Raw genomic sequence first — 25458 nt, forward strand, 5'->3', positions numbered from 1 at the left:
ATCAATTTAATGATTCAGAATTCATATTCACTTGTTAAATCCTATCTTCACTGTACAACTCTACCATCACCTTTGATCACTCCACCATCACCTTTGATCTGTTCTGCTTGTTTCATACAGAATTTTCTTTCCAGCTCCTATGGTTTGTTTAAATTCTCTCCCTCACTCAGTGCTCCCTTACATGTTCTGTAAGGAACTGGGACCCTCTAGTTTTAAAGCAGTCAAGCTTATCTCCCCATCCTACCTTTTTTCCCCTCTATGTGAGGATTTTCTGCCTCCAGTTTCTTACCTGTTAGGGTATTTTACCCAAGGAAAACAAATGGAATCAATCCACAAAATGGGTCACTCCAGAAAAGTCTGTTTTGTGTTCAGGGAGTCCCACCAACAGTAACTGAATTGAGTGAGTTTACTATTGGCAGCTGTCATCCTACCACAGTTCAGTCTCCAACCCCATCAGTGGTCCCTTTTGTATGCAGCATTCCCCAACAGCTTGTTTTCCATCCCGGGTGTCTGCATACTTGGGTCCCTGGTTTGGGGTTCTAACTCACTGCTGTCAAGACCCTTATAGTATTTGTTACTAGTGGGAGGGTCCCTGGCTGCTGCCTCTGGGGAACTCCCAAGCTGCCCAGAACCAAGTTAGCAGGAGGGAGAGGACTGGCCTCTGTCTGGAACAGAAGACTGCTACCTGATATCTTTCTCTTTATTTGATTCACTATGTGTGTGCTCCTTTTTCAGTCTCTACTATCCTCCAGAGTTTTAAGCAAGTGAAATTTGTCCTTATATTCACTGAATCTCTGGAGAGGTTTTCTCAGGGTATGTAATAAATTGTCAGGTTGATGATGGCACTCTCCAGATCTGGCCAATTGATTTTTGACATGAAGACTAAATCCACTCAATGGGGAAAGAATAGTCTCTTCAACAAATGGGGCTGTGAAAACTGGATAACCATATGCAAAGGAAGGAAGGTAGACCCCTATGTCATGTCATATATATATATGTAAAGAAAACTAAATATAAGTACCAGAGCTATCAAACTCCTAGAAGAAAACATAGGGAAACATTCAGGACCTTTTGTTAGGCAATGGTTTTTCAGACTTTATACCAAAAGCACAAGGCACAAAAGAAAAATTAGATAAATGATATTTCATCAAAATTTAAAACTTTTATGCATCAATGAACTTGATCCTGAAAGTTAAAAGGCAACCTGCAAGAGGAAACAGGAACTCCACCCACCCCAGCCTGCCAAACTGCAGGAATCAAAATCGTCCTTTCCCAGTTCATACAATGAGACATCCAGTCAATTACTCAAGAATACATGAGCCTTTCGGTCAGAACCGCCAGCCTTTCGGCCGGAACCACCATCTTGCAGTGATTTGCCAAAATGACGAACACAAAGGGGAAGAGGAGAGGCACCCGCTATATGTTTTCTAGGCCTTTCAGAAAACATGGAGTTGTTCCTCTGGCCACATACATGCGAATCTACAAGAAAAGCGATATTGTAGACATCAAGGGAATGGGTATTGTTCAAAAAGGAATGCCCCACAAATGTTACCATGGCAAAACTGGAAGGGTCTATAATGTTACCCAGCATGCTGTTGGTATTGTTGTAAACAAACAAGTGAAGGGCAAGATTCTTGCCAAGAGAATTAATGTGCGTATTGAACATATTAAGCACTCTAAGAGCCGAGATAGCTTCCTAAAGCGTGTAAAGGAAAATGATCAGAAAAAAAAGGAAGCCAAAGAGAAGGGTACCTGGGTTCAACTGAAGCGCCAGCCTGCTCCACCCAGAGAAGCACACTTTGTGAGAACCAATGGAAATGAGCCTGAGCTTCTGGAGCCTATTCCCTATGAATTCATGGCATAAGAGGTGTAAAAAAATAAAACACTTGTGGATTGTAAAAAAAAAAAAATACATGAATGATGTCTACCAATGTGAGAAGAAGCAGAAACAACTCCTGTCCCATGGCATCACCTCAAGAATACGTGAATGAAGTCTTCCAATATGAGAAGGAGCAGAAACAACTTTCCTCCTGTCCCATGGCACCTCCAGTCACACACACCCCAAATTTTTCCACTTAGGATAACTATACCCCATTTTCAGCCAGAAGCAGTTACAGAAAATGGACTGTCACCCCATTCTCCCTATTACCAGAAAAAACGGACTGTTAGGCCTGGAGAACGGGGTCCCTTCCCCCATGATGTGACCTACCCCTGGCAAATATTTCAGAAAGCCTCTCCCACCCCAATTCATGCCAGACTGCATCTCCTTCACCCTCCAGCAGTTGCCCTCTTGAGATAACCTCCCATTACTCAACCTCCACCCTCCGGCAATGCATTCTTGCAGTCAACTCCCTTACTCAGCCTCCACCCTCTGACAGCTTCAACCCTGCTTAACTAAGGCAGCATTTAGATTTTAAACTTCACCAAAGGAAGGCTGCCAACTCTCAAAAACCCACCAATGAAAATCCACCTAACCCCTACTCCCAAGCCATAAAAACCCTATCTCCTGTCACCTCGAGACAGCCATTTCTCTCTCTCTCTTGAAATGCTGCCTGGGTGGCTCTGTTTCTCCCTGAAATAAAACTTTGTCTGAAAAAAAAAAAAAGACAACCTAAAAGCCTCTCACCCTCCATCTTTCTTTACTTCTGAGAGTGCGCACATTCTCCTTTCTCTGCATGTGTACTTAATAAATTTCTTAACTACTTGCTCTATCTGTGCTGTATCTCTGAATTCTATCTTACAGCATAGACAAGAACCTAGAAAACCAAAATCCAGTAACATGTTTTGGTGAGCCAGCCAGGAGTCATTTCTCTCTAACCATCTGGACTGGTGAGTACTGGGAAGCTTGGCCATGTGCTGTCACTTTTCCTTCCCACTTGACTCATTGCTATCCTATCCTATGTCCTCATTTTCACTCCTTTCTCTAGGAATTTAGGGGCTCTGATGCAGCTCCCCCAGGACATAACCTCAGTACACCCCAAGCCTCTAGCTCCTTTGTTGGAGATGGTAGGAGCCCTGTCCAAAAAATAGGACGTGACATATAGATCCGAAAAGGCTCAGGGTGGCTGGTGATACCACCCTTTGAACCTGATTTGGGGTTTCTCCCTTGTCATGCAGGAGTCCCATGGGAGCCAAATTGAGTCCCCTGTCTCTGTCTCTCAGTCTTGCTTTCCTCAGTCTTCCAAGACTTTCCACATTCTTTCTCTTTTCCTCCCTTTGAAAACCCAGACCCTTCCTGCTGAATCTTTTCCTCTTTTCACCTCTTTGGCAGACATTCTTTCCCCTGCCTTCTTAAGAATCTCCATTTTCCACTGTCTGGCTTTTTATGCATTCCGAGACACTCCATCTTTTGTAAAATAAGATTCTGGGCTAAGGGTTCTTATACCAAACAAGGTGTTGCTTTTAACATGCTAGGAAGTCATGTCTGGTTTAGGCTCAAAGGAATTAGGCACTTTTCTGAAAGCCAGAAGTGAGGGTAAGTGAAAGCCCCAACCAACCTAATTAAAATGAACAGCCTATGAGAGCTGGTAAGCCCCATCTTTCTTAAGATGAGTACGCAGGCCTTCTTGCCCTCTGCTTGCTTGTGGTGTTGGCTCTCCACTCCTTATCCACTAGGACCAGTCTAGACCATGGTTTCTCCTCCCCACTATTGCTCTCCAATGCAATTACAAACCTTGGTGGGTGTTCTCTTTTGCTAGTTGCTGGAATGTGATATTCCAGAAACAGAACAGTTTTTAAAAAGGGGGAATTTAATAAGTTTCACGTTTACAGTTCTAAACCCCCAAAAATGTCCCAATTAAAGCAAGACTATAAAAATGTCCAATCTAAGGCATCAGGGAAAGATAGCTTTGTTCAAGAAGGCCAATGACATTCAGGGATTCTTTCTCAACTAGAAAGGCACATGGTGAACATGGTGACATCCACTAGCTTTCTGTGCTTCTTGCTTCATGAAGCACCCCCAGGGGCATTTTCCTTCTTCATCTCCAAAGGTCCCAGGATGTGTGGACTCTTCTGGGTCTCGTGTCTCTCCAGCTCTTTCCAAAATGCTTCCTCTTTTAAAGGATTCCAGTAAACTAATCAAGACCCACCTGGGATAGGTAGAATCACAATTCTCTCTTATCAAATGTTAATACCCACAATTGGGCATGTCACATCTCCATGGAGATGATCTAATCAAGCTTCCAACCTATAGTGCTGAATAGGGGTTGAAAGAAAAGGTTGCATCCACAAGACAAGTTAGGATTAAAACATGGCTTTTCTAGGGTACATTATCTTTTCAAACTGGCACAGTGGGCCTTTCTCATAGGGAAGCTACTAGTTTTAAGTTTGCTTTTACTTTCTAAAATCTGCACTTCAAAGGGCAGGGGGAGCTTCACTTCTGGTCCTGTCTTATAGTATTTCCATACACAGACCCTGTGGATTGCCTGAAAAGTGTACTAAGCCACATTTTGTGGTGTGACTAGCCTTTCCAAGGATATTTCCCCTTAGGAGGAACCCAATTTCGTTGCCACATGTTTTTTCCCTCTAACACAAGCATGGCAGTACCAGAGGTTGGTACCTGGGAAATCTGCTCCCTAAAGTTTCTTTGTTTGTAGCAACTGTTCTCTTAGGCAATAAATTTAAAATACAGGCATTCAGGTTCTTCTCTCTCTTCCTTAGCATTGGGTGGTGCTTCAACTGCAATACTCTGGCAGTAAGTTACACTGCACAGATAGTCAGGAAGATGGATGGCTTGGCTCAAAAGCCATAGGATGGTCCCAGCCCATCCATCTCCTGAGTCTTCTAGGAGCCCAAGGGATGCCTGGGGATAGGGTGCCTGATCCCATGGAAGCCCAGGGATCAGTATTCAGAAAGGCAAATTGGTGACCTGGGACACTGGGCACTGCTAGGAAAATCTGCCTTGGATGTGTGGCACTTCCAATGGTGTCTGGCCCCAATCTCTCTTAGAAAACAGACAACATTGGCTCACAAATGAAATAGGAATTCTCTTTTATGAGAAAGAAAGACAGTGGCAAGGAATTCCTCCTGTACAGCTTTTATAGCCTTATATGTTATGTTCAAGGAGACTCTCAGAGGCTTTTTCCTCATCACACTTCCTCATGGGAGGAGGCAGATATTTTAGATAATCATCTTTTAAATAGTGCCCCTCCCTCCAATCCTAATTTAGTTTCTATTAAAACCCATTGTAGCCAAATATAAAACTTCTCTTCTAAATTATTATGCTCCTTTTAGCCCTCAGGAAACAGGACAAAATGTTTCCACATTTTTCCTTTTCCAGAGAAAAATTGAAAATACCAACAGTCGATATAAACTAAAAAGATAGGGAAGCAGAGCCCTCCAATAGAACTCTCAATTACAATACCATCCTCCAGTCAGAAAAAGACAGGAAAAAATAGTTTAAAATTCCTGCTGCCAAGATGTTTATAGCTCTCTATCAAGACAAGAACCTAAAAAAGACCTGTCACTTGTGCTTTGCCCGGGTCTCGATTTCCATTAATGAGAAAATGCTTGTTTACTAAAAAGCATGAGAAGATGTACTACTAAACAAGTTAAATGTAATGAATTAATAGAGATCATGCAGGGGAAAGAGGAAAACCTATCCCGGTCCCAAGGGAGATTAATAGAAGCCCTAAAAAATCTACTAATGCAAGCCCAGACTCCCTGGAAAGTCAGATTTTGCTGCACCCATTTCATCTGCCCCTGATATTTGGAGAAAGCTGCAAAAACTCTCTATCAGCAGACAAACTTCTGCTAATGACTTACTATAAACTGCCTTTTCTGTCTCTAACAACTGAAACAAGGCTGAGGAGGAAGAGAAGGCAAAGAGAGGTAAGCAAAAGACCATAAAACAGGCTCAGCTGACTGCAGTCACTGTGAACACCAACCTCTAGATCACCTAAATCATGGCTCCAGGCCTCAAGAGCCTTGCTCCAATACTGAGTCAGAGGCCACTGGCAAAGAGGGTGCCAGAAAGCAAGACAGCTCTCAACCCTGGGACCCACCAGGGACCTGCCTAGGTGCCACCAGCATGGGCTGCAGGCCTGGGGGCTGCGCTGTCTCCTAAAGGGGGGTCAGGACAGCTCCTAGAGCCCTGCTCACAGAAGGAAAGACTGAGGATTCTTGAAGCTCTGCTGACTACACATCTGACCAACTTAAAGGAGCCCCAGGTGACACTCAATGGGACAGGTAAGATTTTTTTTTAACATTCTTAACTTATGATCATTCCATTCTACATATATAATCAGTAATTCACAATATCACATAGTTGCATAGTCATCATCATGATCATTTCTTAGAACATTTGCATCAATTCAGAAAAAGAAATTAAAAAAAAACAGAAAAAAATTCATATATACCATATCCCTTACCCTTCCCTTTTATTGATCACTAGCATTTAAATCTAAATTTATTTTGACATTAGTTCCCCATATTATTTATTTTTATTCTATATGTTTTATTCATCTGTTGATAAGTAGATAAAAGGAGCATCAGACACAAGGTTTTCACAATCACACAGTCACATTGTGAAAGCTATATTACTATACAATCATCTTCAAGAAATATGGCTACTAGAACACAGGTCTACATTTTCAGGCAGTTCCCTCCAGCCTCTCCATTACATCTTAGCTAAAAAGGTGATATCTAATTGCATAAGAATAACCTCCAGGATAACCTCTGTTTGGAATCTCTCAGTCATTGACACTTTATTTTGTCTCATTTCACTCTTCCCTTTTTTGGTCAAGAAGGTTTTCTCAATCCCTTGATGCTGAGTTTCAGCTCATTCTAGGATTTCTGTCCCACATTGCCAGGAAGGTCCACACCCCTGGGAGTAATGTCCCACATAGACGGGGAGGGTGGTGAGATTGCTTGTTCTGTTGGCTGGAGAGAAAGGCCACATCTGAGCAACAAAAGAGGTTCTCTTAGAGGTGACTCTTAGGCCTAATTTTAAGTAGGGTTGTCCTGTCCTTTGTGGGGTTAAGTTTCATATGAACAACCCCCAAGATTGGGGGCTCAGCCTATAGCTTTGTGTCTACACTGCTTGTGAGACTATCAAGAATTCAACTTGGAGAGGTTGAACTTTCTCTCTTTCTCAGCATTCCCCGAAGGGGACGTTGCAAATACTTTTATTCACTCTTCAAATCACTCTGGGATTCATCAGGACATCACCCTGGACAAACCAAAAAATTCTCATGCCCTACTTAAGGCTCCATGCACTTATGATATTCAACTAAGGGGACAAATAAGGTTATTAATTTCTTAATTAACACTGAAGCTGCTTTATCCCAAACTGCCACTCAGAGCCTACCACCACTCGGACTTGCGTAGCTATGGGAATTGGCGGTAAAGCCAAAACTGAGACCTACACTATGCCTCCCCTTTGTAGGCTCAAGAACATCCTAGTACCCCGTCAATTTCTCATTGTCCCTGAATGCCCCATCTCCTTCTTTAAAAAATTTTTTTTCACTCCCTGTGGGCCATCTTAAAACTGCTAAAACCCAACAAGTGTTTATCCTCTTGTTTTCCCTGAGGTCCTTACTAAATGGAGGCCCCTCTTAGCATCCCAAAGGAAATCCTTAAGCAAATAAACCCATCTATATAAAATAAAGGCATCCCAAAGCTAGCCCAGAAATAACCCCTAACTGCATTCAAGGTTTCAGTCCTAAATCTTGAAAACTCACTTTAGTAGTCCTCTTCACCCTAACTCTCAATAACTATTTCCTTTTTTTTTTTTTTTTTTTTGCATGGGCTCCAGGAATTGAACCTGGGTCTCAGCCATGGCAGGCAAGAACTCTGCCTGCTGAGCCACCATGGCCCACCCAACTATTTGCTTTTAAATAGCAAAGACTTAATAATAAAATTCCCAGCCTACTCACTTATACAGGGCTTCCCCCTAAATATTTAAACAATCCCTATATCCTTAAAAATACCTTAGCAGCAGACCTTACTGGCCTTCAGCTACCTCAAAGTACAGTCTTTCAGTATGTTAACTTTATAAACTAACATATAAAATGAATCTAAAAATATAAAATGAATTTTTATGAATTCATATTATATAAAATGAATTTCATTCATCATAATCATTTCTGACTGAATGAATACAGAAAGTTACAGAAAGTTTGAATAAGTGAATTTTGTAGTCATTACTGACTACAAGTCCTGAATGGATGTGTAAAGTTGTGAAGAATTATAAAAAGTAAGTTTTGTTTACAGTCACTGCTGACTACTGAAAGTTACAGAAAGTTTATAAAAATGAACTCTGTCTTAGTCAATGCTGCTCTCAGATAATGTGCTCTTTAATGGAATGTTGTAAAGTTTTTCTTAATCATCTGAGTACTCTGTCTAAAAGCTAAAGATTTTATAACATATCAAAATAATGTCCTTTTTGATGTTTATGTTAACCTTATCATCCTTTATTTCAGAAACAAGACTTCTCACTCAAAATAAGTTAAAAATTTTTGTTCTCTCACCATGTAAAAGGTGCTAAATAATTTGGCATATTAGAAAAAGGTGTTTACAAAATATTACAATAATTTAAAATTTTCCTATCCTTCCATTAGCTAAATTTGCATAATGGAAATATTGTTCATATTTTGTTTCTGTCCTGATAATGACCTGTATAATGTTAAAATTACAAGTCATGGAAATGAACAAATTTACTTATCAGTTACACTACTTTAAGGTTTCTCTAAAAGCATAGATGGTCAATTATAAGTAAAAACTTCATCTTTGACAAAAAGAAAAACAAGGCAAGTGAATAAATTATGTTCTACCTATTAATCAATTTAACCCTAGTAAATGCATAAAAATCAAACAGGACAAAACTTCTACTATAGTTCATAATCAATAACCCCAACATAGAACAACTGCCAAATATTTTTATTTCTAAAAGTAACTTCATTTAAAATGCTTATAAAAGTAAAGATTAACATGTAAGCTCTTAAAACAATCACAATTATTCCTAAGCTTTAACTGTTACTTCTAAATTTTAAGATGTTTTGTCTTTATATAACCTAGTAATTTCCTAGTACTTTAAGTATCTGTGTAACACCCAAAACCCACAAAATTTTCCAGCTCTAAAAGTCGACATTACTCCATACAGCAACATATAAATGGTGTTAATCTAGTTAGGACTAAGATAAATATAGTATTGTCTATATGTTAAAACTTTAAGTTCTGTGTAAGACCAAAAAAAGGGCCAAAGTATTTTAAGCAAAAAATAAAAATATATTTGCAAAATCCCTTGAGCTAATCCCATAAAACTATTAAACTTCACCACCTGGAGAATCCTTTCTATTCTCTTAAGCAATGCCAGCTCCCAACGTAATAAGCCAAAGCTCTACCCCCGGGAATAGCTCAGAGAGTGAAACTAATTCCCCTTATCTAAACTCAAAAACTAGGAAAAGGGAAAAGGTTGTGCCTTCCTATTCCAGCATGCTCATGCAATACTGTAGAAAGAGGGAAGTTTTCTCACAATAAACACAACCAAGAAATACTCAATTTCTTAAATTCCATGCTTTCTTCAGCAAAAGATACTTGTAATTTGTAGCCCTGGCCATCAGAAAAATAATACTAACATCTCTCGAGGGAATAACCCAGCCAATACCGCAGCCAAAGCCACAGCCCAATCAGTCCCCTTCTAAGCCGCATTCCTATACTGCTATACCCCTATACCCCTTAACTTAGCACGTGTACTCTCTTATTTCCCAGTTAAGCAGCGACAAGCTGCTCAGCTAAGATTCACTCTTGACCTGAAAGATGGTCATTTTGTTCCCTTTTCCCCAGACCCACTTAACTAACACCTCTTCTAGGCCCAATTACTTCTATCCTCTTGCTAATACTCAGCCCTCACAGTTTTAAACTTCTCACCAAGTTTATTTCTTCCAGACTAGTAAGTAGCCTTTCACACTGAACCAAAGCTGATGTGAGGATTTTCAGCCCTTCCAACTGCCGCTCCAGGCTCGTCCCCTCTCAAACTAAATGAGATAGCCAGAGAGTCCTATGCCCCACCAGGTGGGGCCTATACCCCTGACAAGCCAGAAGCAGCTACAGAAGACAGACCATCAACCCTCAGCACCCCTTAAGGTTAAGGGGTGAGAATGCTCTGAGGGGGAATTTGAGGCAGGATAGAACAGTGAGAGAGGAGAGAGAAAACTGTAAAAGAGCCCTTGAGAAAGGATGGTTAATCAAAGTCAGCAAGTCCTGTGTCTGGTACAGACACCCTGCCTGGAAACTACCCACTTACTAGAAGCACCCAGTGTCGGAAAACCCATCTAAAGCCAAACAACCACAACCTGAGTGGGTAATCTATGGAGAAAGGTGGAACCAATGGACCCAGGCAAATGCACTGTCTACTACCTGATGCCACCCTGGAGAGGGAAGAGGGAAGAAAGAGCTCAAACAAGGAAGGGGCGGGGTAATAAGTAAAGCTAACTGATAAAAGCAAATTGCCCCACATTGCCTATTGCCTCTCGCCTTCCATCTTTCTTTACTTGTGAGAGTGCCTGCATGCCCCTTTCTCTGCATGTGTATGTAATAAATTTCTCACCTACTTGCAAAACAAACAAAAGCAACCTACATACAAGATTATATTGATTGTATATTAAAATTTCAACATCTGGGTGAGACCAAAGGTAGAGATGTTTATTTGGTGCAAAACTTATATCTTCAGTAGCACACTATCGAATTTAACTTGTATGATCAGCTTATTCAAACAGCATAATACATAGAACCTTGAACAGGGAGTTAGATCTTGTTGGTTTATATGGGTTGGTATGATGCCCCGTTACACCCTAGAATAATCTGGGCAGTAGATTAAAAAGTATTTGCAAAGTCTCCTTGAGGGACTCAGGAAAAACATGGAAATATTAAACTTCCCCACCTGGGGAAAACCTGATATTCTCACAGTTATTGGGGACTACCAGTTTGATGGGCCAGGCCCTTGATCTTGGGACTTGTTTTATGAAACATATTCCTGCAAAGGAGAAGCTAAGCCTATTTGTGATCATGCTTAAGGGTCACCCCCAGAGAACCTCTTTTATGGCTCAGATGTAGCCTCTTTCTCTAAGCCAACTCCGCAGTTGAACTCACTGCTCAGTTTTTTGTGTATTAGAGTAGCTGGAACGAACTCTAATCCAATAGCCTTGATCCTTGAAGATGATTGTATAACCATATAGCTTTTAAGGGGTGATTTTGTGATTGTGAAAACCTTGTGACTGACACTCTCTTTATCCAGTGTATGGACAAATAAGTATGAAAATAAAGACAAAAAATAAACAATAGGAGGATGGAGGATCACATATTTGAGGAGTTCTTTTTTTACATTTTTTTTAAGTAAAAGAAATGTTCAAAAATCAATTGTGATCAATCAACTGGCAGGGAGGAGAATCAAGATGGCAGCTTAGCAATGTGCGCATTTTAGTTCATCCTCCCAGAAAACTACTAAACAACCAGAAACAGTACAGAAAAGCTTCCTGGGGCCACGTCAGTGACTAGACACACAGTGTACCCCAGTCTGGACCAGCTGGACTGGCTGTGAGCCCCCCCAGAACCATGAGTTCCCCAAGCCATGGTGGCCAGCGCCCCTCCCCCACAGGCTGCTTTCCAGAGGAGAAAGGAAAGAGACTTCACCAGCAGCAGGGATTGAGCCCAACCAAAACCCAATCGTGGAATTCATGAACAAATTCTGACTACTAAAAATAGGCCCCCAGCTCAGGTGAACCTGGTCAAAGCAGAGGTAGCTAATTTTTGCCCCAGCACCAAGGGGGCAGGGCTGATGGAAAAAGAAAAACAAAAGGAAACAGAGGTTTTTGTGGCTGTGTTTCTACAAAGGCTTGACTGCCTTTGGATTCAGTGGCAGGACTTCTCAGGTTGCAACTTCCCCAGGCATAGGCAGAAACAAGCTCATTTGAGGGCTTGTCTGGAGCCTGTGCCTTCCCCAGGGGAGGGGTGAAGCCCCACCCAGGTGGAATTCCTCCCTCATGGAATTCAGACACCAGGGCTTGGTAATTTGAAACCATTAAAACCAGCCTACAACCTCTCCTCTGTCTCCACCACGTCCCCAGCAAAGAAAGTCTGCCAAAGTTAAAGATACCACATCATCTTATGCTGGTGGGACCTGCAGGCAGACAAGCACCACATACTGGGCAGAATAAGAAAAACAGAGCCCAGAGACTTCACAGGAAAGTCTTTCAACCTGCTGGGTCTCACCCTCAGGGAAAACCGATGCAGGTGACTCTTTTCCCCAATAGGAGGCCAGTTTGGTCTGGAAAAATCCAGCTGGGGTCTATAATATCTAAGTAGACCTTCCTAAGGGTGGGGGTGGGGGGAAAGGCACCATACAAGCAGGGGAAGACACAAGAAAACAAGAACTGAAAAACTCTCCTCTGTTAAACAAAACCTAAGCTAGAAGTCCAGAAAAAGCTGAACTGAATGTCAAAGAACAGATAGACAACAAATTCATACAGCAAGAAAACCCTAGGTAAAAGAAGTGAAAGCAATCTCCAGAATAAACTAATTAAGGTAATTAAATGCCTAGATGCCAGCAAAAAAAACAAATCACACTAGGAAAATTGAAGATATGGCCCAGTCAAAGGAACAAACCAACAATTCAAATGAGATACAGGAGTTGAAACAATAATTCAGAATATACGAACAGACATGGAAAACCTCATCAAAAACCAAATCAATGAATTGAGGGAGGATATAAAGAAGGCAAGGAATGAACAAAAAGAAGAAATTGAAAGCCTGAAAAAACAAATCACAGAACTTATGAGAATGAAAGGCACAGTAGAAGAGATGAAAGAAACAATGGAAACCTACAGTGGTAGATTCCAAGAGGCAGAAGATAGGACTAGTGAACTGGAGGACGGAACATCAGAAATCCGACAAGAAAAAGAAAATATAGGGAAAAATGGAAAAATATGAGCAGGGACTCAGGGAATTAAGGGACAATATGAAGCACATGAATATACATGGTGTGGGTGTCCCAGAAGGAGAAGAGAAGGGAAAAGGAGGATAAAAACTAATGGAGGAAGTTATCACTGAAAATTTCCCAACTCTTATGAAAGACTTAAAATTACAGATCCAAGAAGTGCAGTGCACCCCAAAGGAATAGATTCAAATAGACATACTCCAAGACATTTACTAATCAGAATGTCAGAGGTCAAAGAGAAAGAGAGAATCTTGAAAGCAGCAAGAGAAAAGCAATCCATCACATACAAGGGAAGCCCAATAAGACTATGCTTAGATTTCTGAGCGAAACCATGAGGCGAGGAGACAGTGGGATGGTATATTTAAATTATTAAAAGAGAAAAACTGCCAACCAAGAATTCTATATCCAGTAAAATTGTCCTTCAAAAATGAGAGAGAAATTAAAACATTTTCAGACAAAAAAATCACTGAAAGAATTTGTGACCAAGAGACCAACTCTGTAAGAAGTACTAAAGGGAGCACTAGAGACAGATATGAAAAGACAGAAGAGAGAGGTGTGAAGAAGAGAGTAGAAAGGAAGACTAAGAGTAAAGGTAAAAAGAAGGAAAATTAGATATGACATATAAAATCCAAAAGGCAAAATGGTGGAAGAAAGTACTACCCATACAGTAATAACACTAAATAGTAATGGATTAAACTCCCCAAACAAAGGACATAGACTTGCAGAATGGATTAAAAAACAGGACCCATCTATATGCTGTCTCTACTCAAAGGACATGAGGGCAAGGACACAAATGAACATTTGCACACCAATGTTTATACCAGCATTATTTATAATTACCAAGAGGTGGAAACAGCCAAAATGTCCATCAACAGATGGGTGGCTAAACAGACTGTGGTATATACATACGATGGAATATTATGTAGCTGTAAGACAGAATAAAGTTATGAAATATATAACAACATGGATGGACCTTAAGGACATTATGCTGAGTGAGATTAGCCAAAAACAAAAGGACAAACACTATATGGTCTCACTGATATGAACTGACATTAGTGAATAAACTTGGAATATTTCATTGGTAACAGAGACCATCAGGAGATAGAAATAGGGTAAGATATTGGGTAATCAGAGCTGAAGGGATACAGATTGTGCAACAGGACTGAATATAAAAACTCAGAAATGGACAGCACAATACTACCTAACTATAATACAATTATGTTAAAACACTGAATGAAGCTGCATGTGAGAATGATAGAGGGAGGAGGGCTGGGGGCATAAGTGAAATCAGAAACAAAGATAGACAGTAAAGATTGAGATGGTATAATCTAGGAATGCCTAGAGTGTATAACAACAGTGACTAAATGTGCAAATTTTAAAAATGTTTTTGCATGAGGAAGAACAAAGGAATGTCATTACTGCAGTGTGCTGAAAATAGATGGTAATTAATATTTTAAAATTTCACCTTATGTGTGAGACTAAAGCAAAAAAATGTTTATTTGTTACAAAATTTATATTTTGACTAATGCATTTCCTAATATAACTTATGTAGATAGCTTGGTTGAACAACATAAGCACATGGAACCTTGGGTAGAACATGAGACTTTGTTGGTTTGTCCAGAGTGATGCCCCGATGAATCCCAGAGTGATTCAATCAGTGAGCGAAAAAGCATTTGCAAAGTCCCCTTTGGGGAATGGTGAGAACAGGGAGAAATTCAACTTACCCAAGTTGAATTCTAGATAGTCTCACAAGCAGTGTGGACAACCAAAGCTATAGGCTGAGACCCCAGTCTTGAGGTTTGTTTATATGAAACTCAACCCCACAAAGGATATGTCAAGCCTACTTAAAACTAGGCCTAAAAGTCACCTCCAAGAGAACCTCTTTTGTTGCTCAGATGTGGCCTTTCTCTCCAGCCAACACAACAAGCAAACTCACCACCCTCCCCCTGTCTACGTGGGACATGACTCCCAGGAGTGTGGACCTTGCTGGCAACGTGGGACAGAAATCCTAGAATGAGCTGAGACTCAGCATCAAGGGATTGAGAAAAACCCTAGAATGAGCTGAAACCCAGCATCGAGAGATTGAGAAAGCCTTCTCAACCAAAAGGGGGAAGAGTGAAATGAGACAAAGTGTCAATGGCTGAGAGATTCCAAACAGAGTCGAGAGGTTATCCTGGAGGTTATTCTTACACATTAAGTAGATGTTACCTTGTTATTCAAGATGTAATGGAGAGGCTGGAGGGAACTGCCTGAAAATGTAGAGGTGTGCTCCAGTAGCCATGTTTCTTGATGATGATTGAATAATGATATAGGTTTCACAATGTGAGTGTGTGATTGTGAAAACCTTGTGTTGATGCTCCTTTTATCTACCTTGTCAACAGATGAGTAGAACATATGGAATAAAAATAAATAATAGGGGGAACAAATATTAAAATAAATTTAGTTTGAAATGTTAGTGATCAATGAAAGGGAAGGGTAAGGGGTATGGTACGTATAATTTTTTTTCTGTTTTTATTTTATTTTTCTGTTGTCTTTTTATTTCTTTTTCTGAATTGATGCAAATGTTCTAACAAATGATCATGATGATGAATATGCAACTATGTGATGATATTGTGAATTACTGTTTATATATGTAGAACGGAATGATCATATATTAGGAATGTTTGTGTTTCTTTCTTGTAATTTTTTTAATTAATAAAAAATGTTTAAAAATCAATTGTGATGATGAATGCACAGCTATATGATGATAGCATGAACCATTGCACACTTTGTATAATTATATGGTATATGAATATATAATATATAGATAAATTTGCATTTATAAATAAAAGACAACCTACAGAATGTAAGAAAATATTTGGAACAACATATCTGACTAGGGTTTAATATCCAAAATATTTAAAGAAATCTTCCAACTCAACAACAAAAAGTCAAACAGCCCAATTAAAAAATGGGCAGAGGGCCGCGGTGGCTCAGCGGGCAAGAGTGCTTGCCTGCCATGCCGGAGGACCCCGGTTCGATTCCCGGCCCCAGCCCATGTAAAAAACAAACAAACAAACAAAATATAATAAAACAAGAAAATGTTTAAAGATGTTTCCCTTTCTTCCTCCCTTCCTTCCTTCCATCCTTCCTTCCTTCTCTGTCTTTCCTTCCCTTCCTCCCTCTCTCTTTAAAAAAAAAAAAAAAAAAAAAAAAAAAAAAAAAAAATGGGCAGAGACTTGAATAGACAGTTCTACAAAGAAGATACACAAATAGCCAACAATCACATGAAGAAATACTCAATGTCATTACCCATTAGGGAAGTGCAAATAAAATGACAATGATATGATTAAAATGGGATATTTTTAGACTGTATATTTGCTACTAGAATAAATTTTTTTTTAAAATTTCGTGGCATTACACAACACTAACAGTGAACCCTAAGTTAAACCATGGACTATATTAAATAGTACAGTTATAAAAATGTGTTTTCATCAATTGTAATAAATGTAGTATACAAACCAAACATGTTTGTTATAGGGTGGTATATGAAAATCCTGTATTTTATGCATGATTTTTCTGTAAACCCAAAACTTCTCTAATCTAAAAAAAAAAATGAATGAATAAAAAAGCACACAATGAGATGCCATTTCACACCCGCTCAAATGGCTACTATTTTAAAAGTGGAAAATAACAACTGTTTAAGATAATATAGACAAAAAAAGAATACTTGTTCATTGTTGGTAAGAATGTAAAATGATGCAGTCACTCTGTGGAAAAAGTCTGGTGGTTCCTCAGGAAGTGATGTATAGAATTAGCTTATGACCCAGCAATGCCATTTCTAGGTACATATCCAAAATAATTGAAAGCAGGGACTTGAACAATATTTACATACTAATGTTCATAGTGACATGATTCACAATTGCCAAAAGATGGAAGCAACCAAGTGTCTATCAACTGATGAATGGATAAACAAAATGTAACATTTACATACAATGAGATATTCAGCTGTAAAAAGGAATGAAGTTTTGATACATGCTACAACATGGATGGACTTTGATGACATCATTTGAGTGAAGTAAGTCAGACACAAAATGACAAATATTGTATAATCTCTATGATATGAAATAATTAGAATAAGCAAACTCATGGAAACTAGAATACATGTCACCAGGGACCAGGGTGGGAGTGGGGAATGGGAAGTAAGTGCTTAATTGGTGCTGATTTTCTGCTTTGGATAATGGATACATTTTGCTAGTGGATGGTGATGATGGTGGTGCAACATTTTAAATGTGATTGACACTGCTAATTTTGTATTTGAAAATGATTGAAATGGGAAATTGAGTTGTATATATATATATATATTACTAGAATGAGCATTTTTTCAAAAATCTGGACTATACAACACAAACAGTGAACACTGATATTAGCTATGGACTGTGGTTAATGGTATAATTATATTGATGTTTTGCCAATTGTAAGAGGGCTGCCACACTAGTGGCAAAGTGTTGGTGACAGGGAAAACTATTGAGGATACAGGAGCTCTGTATTCTCTGCATGAATTTTCTGTAAACCTGAAATTTTTCTAATAGAAACATATATTTTTTTCATTTTAGAAAGCATGTTGGATTATGTTACTCCTGCTTAAAACTGCCAACAGATTCCCACCACACTTGGCATAAAAGCCAAAGTTCTTATTATGGCCAGCCAGGACAGCCTAGTGTCAAGAAATAGGATAAGAATAAAAAGAGTGGTGAAATAGAATTGAATCCTGCTGACAGGTCATATAAGAGAAATTCAAAGAGGTTATCATTGAATTCAGCAACTTGGAGGTCATGGAAAACATTGACAAGAACAGTCCCTGTGGCATGCTGGGATTCAAAACTGGTAGAAAGTGAAATGAGGAAAGAATGAGAAGACAGAAAGTGGACACCACAACAACAATCAAATCTTTTCAATATCTTCTTCCATGAGAAAGTAGCTGGAAACAATTTGGGGAGAAGGAAAGACTGACTCATAGTGCATGAGAGGTACAGTGGTTTTTAAGAATGTGTGATATTAAACTGGTTTGTATGCTGAGAAGAATGGCACAGCAGAAATAAAGAAATGGATAAGGAGAGAGCATTCTTGATGGAGTGAGCCTTTAAGAAGGCAAGAGATGGGGCCAAGCCACAAAACAGAAGGGTTGGTTTATAAGAGGGAGGACACAGAGTGTGGTTAAATATATAAGCAAATTGGTAGTTTGGGTGATGGAAAGATGAAGGAGTTCTTGATTACTTCTCTATAGATGTACGTGTTCAACTTCCCTTTCAGATTACAAGCTCTGAAAGAACATTTTTCCCTGTAACCCTCAGTATTAACACGATGCAAAGACATAGAGAATCTAGGGCTGAGGGTTTGTTTAATGGAAGTGATGTACGACATTCCCTTGGGATTGTTCCACCTGGTAGCCAGCCCCTTCAAAAGCAGTTCCATTCAACAAACCAAAAAAATCTCTGGGGAAAAAAAAAAAAAAGGAGCAAGAAGAAACCACAAGTTGTAAATGCTTGGAGCTGCAGTTAGAATGGCCAACTATTTTTTAACTGGAATAGGCTGGGAGAGCTAAAATATCAGCATTAGCATGAGGGGGAGGTAGGATTAAAGCAAAGTGGTGAGCAAAGAAAACTAGGGAGCATACCCCAGTGCCCTCTGCATAAGCCTGGACGCTGGTTGGAGTGTTCCTTATCTCTTCACTTCATTATATTCTCTAGTAATACTGTAATAATTGTCTGTAAAGTTTTAGAGGAGAACCGCATGATATAAGAAAGAATTTAGAATGCAGAATGCGTTAGACTAATTAGCACTGTCCTACTATGGATAGCCTGTTTTTCCCAGAGTTATATTCAGTCTCTAGTGATTGCAGCCTATTTGGAACAGAAACTAATGAGGGAAACCAAACCATGAGCCTTTGGTGAAATTCTCCTTAATATCAGCCCCTGCTTTGAGATGGAAGAAGCTCATGTGCCTGTAGGAGGGGAGGACACTTGAGAGGAGAGTGCTGCAGAGTCAGCCAGCCAGGTCCTGTTAGGATTAGGCCCTTAGATTTTCTCCTACTGAGTAATGGCTAGGTTTCTTCATTAAACAGGGTATTTTTACTTCAGTGCTTTTTCATCCTGCATCCCATAGCAAAGGATTCCTAGTTTCTAGATAGGTTTAGGGTCAGCATCTGAGCAACCCATAGAGAATCCCACTGAATGAGTTACCTAGACCCATCAGGAGAACATCAGACATCTAAATACAGGCTCCTTGCCCTGAATGGAAGGGGTGATGTCTTGTCCTGGCTGAGGGAATCCTCTGCCAATTTCAAGTATCTTTCTTTGCCGTTCACAAATCAAGAGGTTTCTGAGCCAGAAAGCCAGAACAACCTTATGTGAATGGAGAGCAGGAAGTGGAATGGAGATTTTTCTAGAGCCGGCTTTGTGTTAATACAGAACAATGTTATTTTTCGAATGTTTGAAACCACATCTTGAAACTTTTCCAAAAGCAATGCATTTAGAAATCACTTTTTTATATAACAAAGAGCATCACATAAATCATAACAATATAATAGGTTTTATTATTCCTGTCTCTATTGGGGAGAGCCTTTCGCTCCATGGGATGAAGGCATTTGGACAGAAAGAAGCTTATGATCCTCTCATCTGTATCTGGGCAGTGCTAGATCACTTTTTATGCTCCATTATGGATAAAATCTCATGCAAAAACAGATACTTTGCAGCAAGATTTGTCTATACTGGGATTGTCCCTGCCACCTGAAGACGTTTTGTTTTGTTTTATAGACTTTTCTCCTCCAACTTATTTTTCTGTATATGTGGGGGGGGGGAGTGTTTGTTATTATTTTTGTTTTTTTTAAATTTTTCTTCCCCAACTTTGTATTACAAAATATTTCGTATATAACTGGAAATGTTAAAGGCTAGCACAGTGAATACCTTTTTATCCTCTACCTAAATCTAAATAATTGCCATCTTTGCCATATTTTATGTATGTATGTTTTACTTATATTTGTCGTAGTAGTTGTTTTTGAACTATTTGAATATAAGTGCAGACATCACAAAACTTCACACCTAAGAACTTCAGTATAAACCTCCCACGAGTAAGGACATTCTCCTCATAATCACAATTACATTTCCACATGTAAAAAAATTAATAATAATTCCATAATATCATGTAGTAGTTAGTCATGGTTACACTTCCCGAGAATATCTTTTATAGCTGTTTTTTGTTCAACCAGGAACCAATCAAGGTTCACACCCAAGGTTTAGAATTGTCCCCTACTCCCCCACTTTCTTTTTTTTTCCTTCTTAAAATATTGACCTTTTTGAGAAATCCAGGCCAGTTATCCCTCATTCTGGAATTGTCTGATTGTTTCCTTATGCTGCAATTTAAATTGGTCTTTTCTCCTCTCTAGACTTAGATGTTAGATCCAGAGACGTTTGGTTGGAATTAAGTTGAAAATTTGGGGCAAAAATATTCATGGGTGATGTTGGATATTTCAAATTGCATCACATCACAAATCACATAACAGTGAACTGTCCCATTATTAGTGAAGCTTAGTTTGGCTGAGGGGCTGACAGCTGGATCTCCCTGCTGACTGGTGCATTTTCCCTTTGAAGTTAGTCAATACCATGGGAGGGTGGTATTTTGGCACCATGTAAATATCCTGTTCCTCCGGGATCCTTTCTATCTGGTGGGTAAACATTCCAAACCCTTTCAAATGGGAACATTTAATGGTCTCTAAGCAATGAATCTACCTGTCAATATTTCTGCAAGGACCAGTGGTGACCCCAAAATTCCCTTTTGAGAATGTTTAATCTTTGGGAACTAAGAATCTGAAAGCCCTTTTTTGTTAAGGTACACAGGCACAACTGTCATCTGTCATTGCACCAAGGCAGTGAGTTGATTATTGCAAATATAGGAAGGGAACAGAATTGGGCATGATTCAGGAATTGTAGCACTGCTCAAAGGTTGAGGACCAGGACAGAATTAGCATCCGCTGTCAACAAGCGCAGGTGCACATGGTTAGTTTTTTATATTGAGGCTCCTTAAGTGTCTGCTTGGTATAGTTGATGGCTTTCTTGAGATAAAGATGTAAGAATCATCCTTCCCATTCCTGGGTGGAGAGAAGAGTTATTAAATGAACTTATTAGCAATACCTGTGGCCTGCTAGAGCCCTGGTTCTGGAAATGCAGGACTTGAGTGGATAGGGTACTTCCAGTAGATGGGCCTCTCTAAGACACTCTCTTCTTCTCCTTTATCCCCTGTATCATTTCAGGTTTTTGTTTTGTTTTGTTTGGGTCTTCTTCGGATAGAAAATATTAAGCGAAAAATTACTACAAAAGGAGCTAAAATAGAAAATGGAAAATTTTCAGAAACTGCTCAATGAAAACTCCATTGATGTTTATTAGTTTCTCCTTGGAATAAACAAGAAAGTTAAGAATATGTTATTGAAAATGAAGTTGAGTCTTGCAAGGTGGTTACTGAGAGGTTAGAAGTGATCCCAGAGTCATTTTCTGCAGAATAAGGCAAAATATGTTGACTGGACTAGGACAACAGTGGTATGGACCCTAGAGAAAGTATTATCCTAACTTTATCTCTCCTTTGGTAGAGAGCTTGACGTCTTGGATAAGGACATATGCAAGAAATCTCAGAAATGAAAAAACTGGCTTCTTCTTTCTACCAGAGTGTGTTAGTTAGATTCAGTTGTCAACTTGGCCAGGTGTGAGCATACCTAGTCTTGTTGCTGCGGACATAAGCCAATGGTACGTGAACCTCATCTGTTGCTAATTACATCTGCAGTCGACTAGGAGGCGTGTCTGCTGCAATGAGTGACATTTGACTTAATTGGCTGGTGCTTAAATGAGAGATTGCAATGTAGCAAAGCTAAGCAGCTTGGCATTCCTCATCTCAGCACTTGCAGCTCAGCCCAGGCCTTTGGAGATGCAGAAAGTCACCCCGGGGAAAGTTGTTGGAACCCAGGGGCCTGGAGAGAAGACCAGCAGAGACCATCCTGTGCCTTCCACGTAAGAAAGAACCTCAGTGGAAAGTTAGCTGCCTTTCCTCTGAAGAACCAACAAAATAAATCCCCTTTTATAAAAGCCAATCCGTCTCTGGTGTGTTGCATTCTGGCAGCTAGCAAACTAGAACACAGAGATCATATACTAAGCTATCGCTTGCCATTTGGTCTTGGAGACTGCAATTCAAATGAGTCCTACACTGGACCATGCCAAAATGAGGCGGAATAAAGGGAATGTGTACACTCAAAAAGTTCTTTACTTAACAACTATTCACTGAGAACTAATCATTAACTAAGTGTGGAACATTCAGGGGTTCAGTATAAATAACATAGTTTCTTTTTCCCACCCAAACTCGAATTAATAGAAAAATAAGAAGTAGGAGAGAGGCAAATATAGACTAAAATGTCAACTTTATGATGAATCATTTGATGCCATGACTCTATATCTGTAGCCATGTGAGCTTGCTAATTTGTTTAGACTCATTACCGAGGCAGTTCCAAGAGCACATACTGTGGGGTAGAGGGAAGGTGAGAATACACCCTCCTGGCTGGCAGATGGAACTGACAAGAGGACCCACAAAGGGCTCACCTACATGTGCCCAGTTTCTTTCCCCAAATTCTCACCTATTTTTCAACCATAGCTCACCTGCCAACATCCTTCTCTCCAGGCTGTTCCAAGGGCTTCATTAATATAAAGCTATGCCACAAAGAGCACTAGTATGCTACAGATTGCCCTAAATTCCTCTGGCTAATCCAAACTCTTCTTTCTATGTATATCTGGGTTAAAGTATTAAGCCATGTGATATTAATCCAGAGGAATCTCAAATTTATTTAAACGTTTGGTAGAGTAACAAAGAGAAGATTATAATAGAAAAGAAGGACCAACCATTTAAAAAGAAGGGAAATAAATAGTTTGAGGGCAACATGACCAGCACAGAATAATGCAGCTCTATTGCTGGAGGGATTGGCTTGCCTATCAGTTATAGTTTCTCCCCTTCTTTAATAAAGAATCCATTGTTCTCTAGAATTTCAAGTTGATAAGAGTTTAAGCTCCCATGGCATTGGCAGCAAGGCTTCTGTAGTGGAGGCTAAAGAGGTGAAAATGATTGTAGGGACAGCTTAACTGATATAGAAATTAGGAGGCAACTAGGTCAAAGAGCAGATGCACTGATGTGAACTGATACTGAGTCGTCCTAGTGGAGATACGTAGTGTTAAGTTGGATTGAGAGAGCTCGGATATTATGCTAAAGACTGACAGATTTCTGAGGAGATGGCTGAATTCAGAAAGATTAAGACCAGAGAAGGAAGTATGAAAAGGAGAAGAAGGCCAAGACTGGGCATCATCAGGTGACACTCCCAGTTAAGAAGCCTGTGGTGGTTTGAAGCTGAAGGGACCCAAGAAGCCAAGGGACCAAGGATTCTATTCCTGTGGGTGTGACTCCATTGTAAGTAGGACCTTTTGATGAGTTTACTTTAGTTAAAGTGTGGTCCACCTCAAACAGGATGGGTCTCAGTCCTATTACTGGAGTCCTTTAAAAAGAATAAAATTCTGAGAGAGAGAAAAAAAGAGAGAGAAAGCCTCAGGAAGAAGCTGAAACCAACAAAATCTGGAAGAGAAGGGAGAGACCAGGAGGTACTACCATGTGTCTTTCCATGTGACAGAGCCTAGGACTGCCAGCAGGTAGCACGCAAGACACCAGTCTTCAGGGAGAAAACATTGCCTTGATGATTGCTTGATTTGAACTTTCTTTTAGCCATAAGGTAAAAGAAACCATAAGGTAATAAACTCTCATTGGTTAAGCCAATCCATTCCAATGTATTTGCTTGAGCAGCCTAAGAAGCTAAAACAGAGTCAAAGAAAGAAGAGGGACTAATGCAAATAAGAAAAGGAGTAAGAAGTAAAAAGCAAATGAAGACAGTGAATGATATATTTGAATGTGCTTAAAAAGGGGAAATTTTAGATTATATATATGAAACTAGAGTATATTTTTTTAATCCATGGATGTTCATAACATAATGAACCCTTACTTAAACCATGGACTATAGTAAATAGTACAATTATAAAAATGTGCTTTCATCAATTGCAACAAATGTATCACACCAACGCAAGATAATAAGGTATTATATGGGAATCTTGTATTTTATGCATGATTGTTCTATAAAGCCACAACTTCTCTAATTTAAAAAAAATGAAGAAAATACGGTTTCAATGAAAGCAAAACCAGTAAGTTTAGAGAAGTCGCCAACACTGCCAAGTACAACAGAAATCAGGGAGAATGTGGGGACGTTTTTAAAGGATGACAAAAATATGTCAGCTTATTTAGAATGTATAACCATCCCTCTCCTTGCAATTTGTTGTTGGTGAGCCTATATGACATGCTTAACATGAGATCTAATCTAGAAGCACTGGTCTCTGCTTTCCCGACCCAATACAGCCTGAAATTTTTTAGATATTTCATATGAGAGGTGCATATTAAGGAAATTTTATAAAAATCTTTGGAATCTAGCAAACAGAAAGATAAGTTTTTTTTGTTGATCCTGTTTAACCCAGTCTGTGGCAAATTGATCAGCAATAACTTATTTGATCTTTTGCAAATTTGCCTACATAGAATTATAATCAGAAAGCAGAATTCCAACTGGTCAAGAATTTTTTAAGTTCCAGTTAACCTGTAAGAGAAAATGGGGTTGATTTTCAGTGTCAACTCCAATCAATTAATAGTAGCTCCCTTAAAATTGTGCATTTAGAAGAATTTTATTTCATCAGAGTTTGGCAATGAAGAATCTGGCATAGGTATGTCAGTGGCAGCCCTCTTGCCAGGTATTTGCTGTTCCTATGTGTCCCTTTCCCCAAATCATGCATGACTGTGATCAATCAGTATCCTCCTGGAATCTAACATCCTTGTGACCTTGCACATTCTGTTTCATGTTCAGCTTCTTTAAAAGGCAAACAACCCTTTGGAAAAAGAAACATTTCTTCACTAACACAGACTACCCTGGGAAAAGTTCTCCCTAATTAAAGTAATTCAGTTTGGGTATTTTGATATTTGATAGCAGAGAATGGTTTTCTAAAATTTGACACAGGAAATCAGGGATAACAAGCTGATCTTTCATTCTCTGCATTAGAGAAACAGTGAGACTTGCATAGCTTGGACTATTGCAAAATCTGATAGACTTGTTTCTGAGGTCATAGCAGATTCAAGTAAAACTTTCAGAGAGCCCCATCTTCTTTTATTCAGACCAATCCTAATTGTCCAGTAGAACGATTCGTGTATTGTGACACTGACCGCCCATTTAGTGTCTCCATAATAGGCTTGTATGATATGATATTTCTTGAAGAATTAAGCATTGTAAAAATTAATTTCTCATTTTCTCTACTGTTCTAGTTTTAAACTGTTATGTACCCCGAGAAAAGCCATTTTCTTTCAATCCTGATCCAATCTTGTGGGGTCAGACCTATTGTTCAGGGTAGAACCTTTGATTAGTTCTTTCCATGAAGATT

At 39.4% G+C, this 25458-nt stretch overlaps 1 pseudogene; it reads left to right on the forward strand.

Annotated features, from left to right (window-relative positions):
* Positions 1-1355: 1355 nt before the first annotated feature.
* On the forward strand, positions 1356-1913 carry LOC143669560 (large ribosomal subunit protein eL21 pseudogene; annotated as a pseudogene).
* The last annotated feature ends 23545 nt before the right edge of the window (positions 1914-25458 follow it).

Source organism: Tamandua tetradactyla, chromosome 26 (assembly GCF_023851605.1).
Source record: "Tamandua tetradactyla isolate mTamTet1 chromosome 26, mTamTet1.pri, whole genome shotgun sequence".
NCBI lineage: Eukaryota > Metazoa > Chordata > Mammalia > Pilosa > Myrmecophagidae > Tamandua > Tamandua tetradactyla.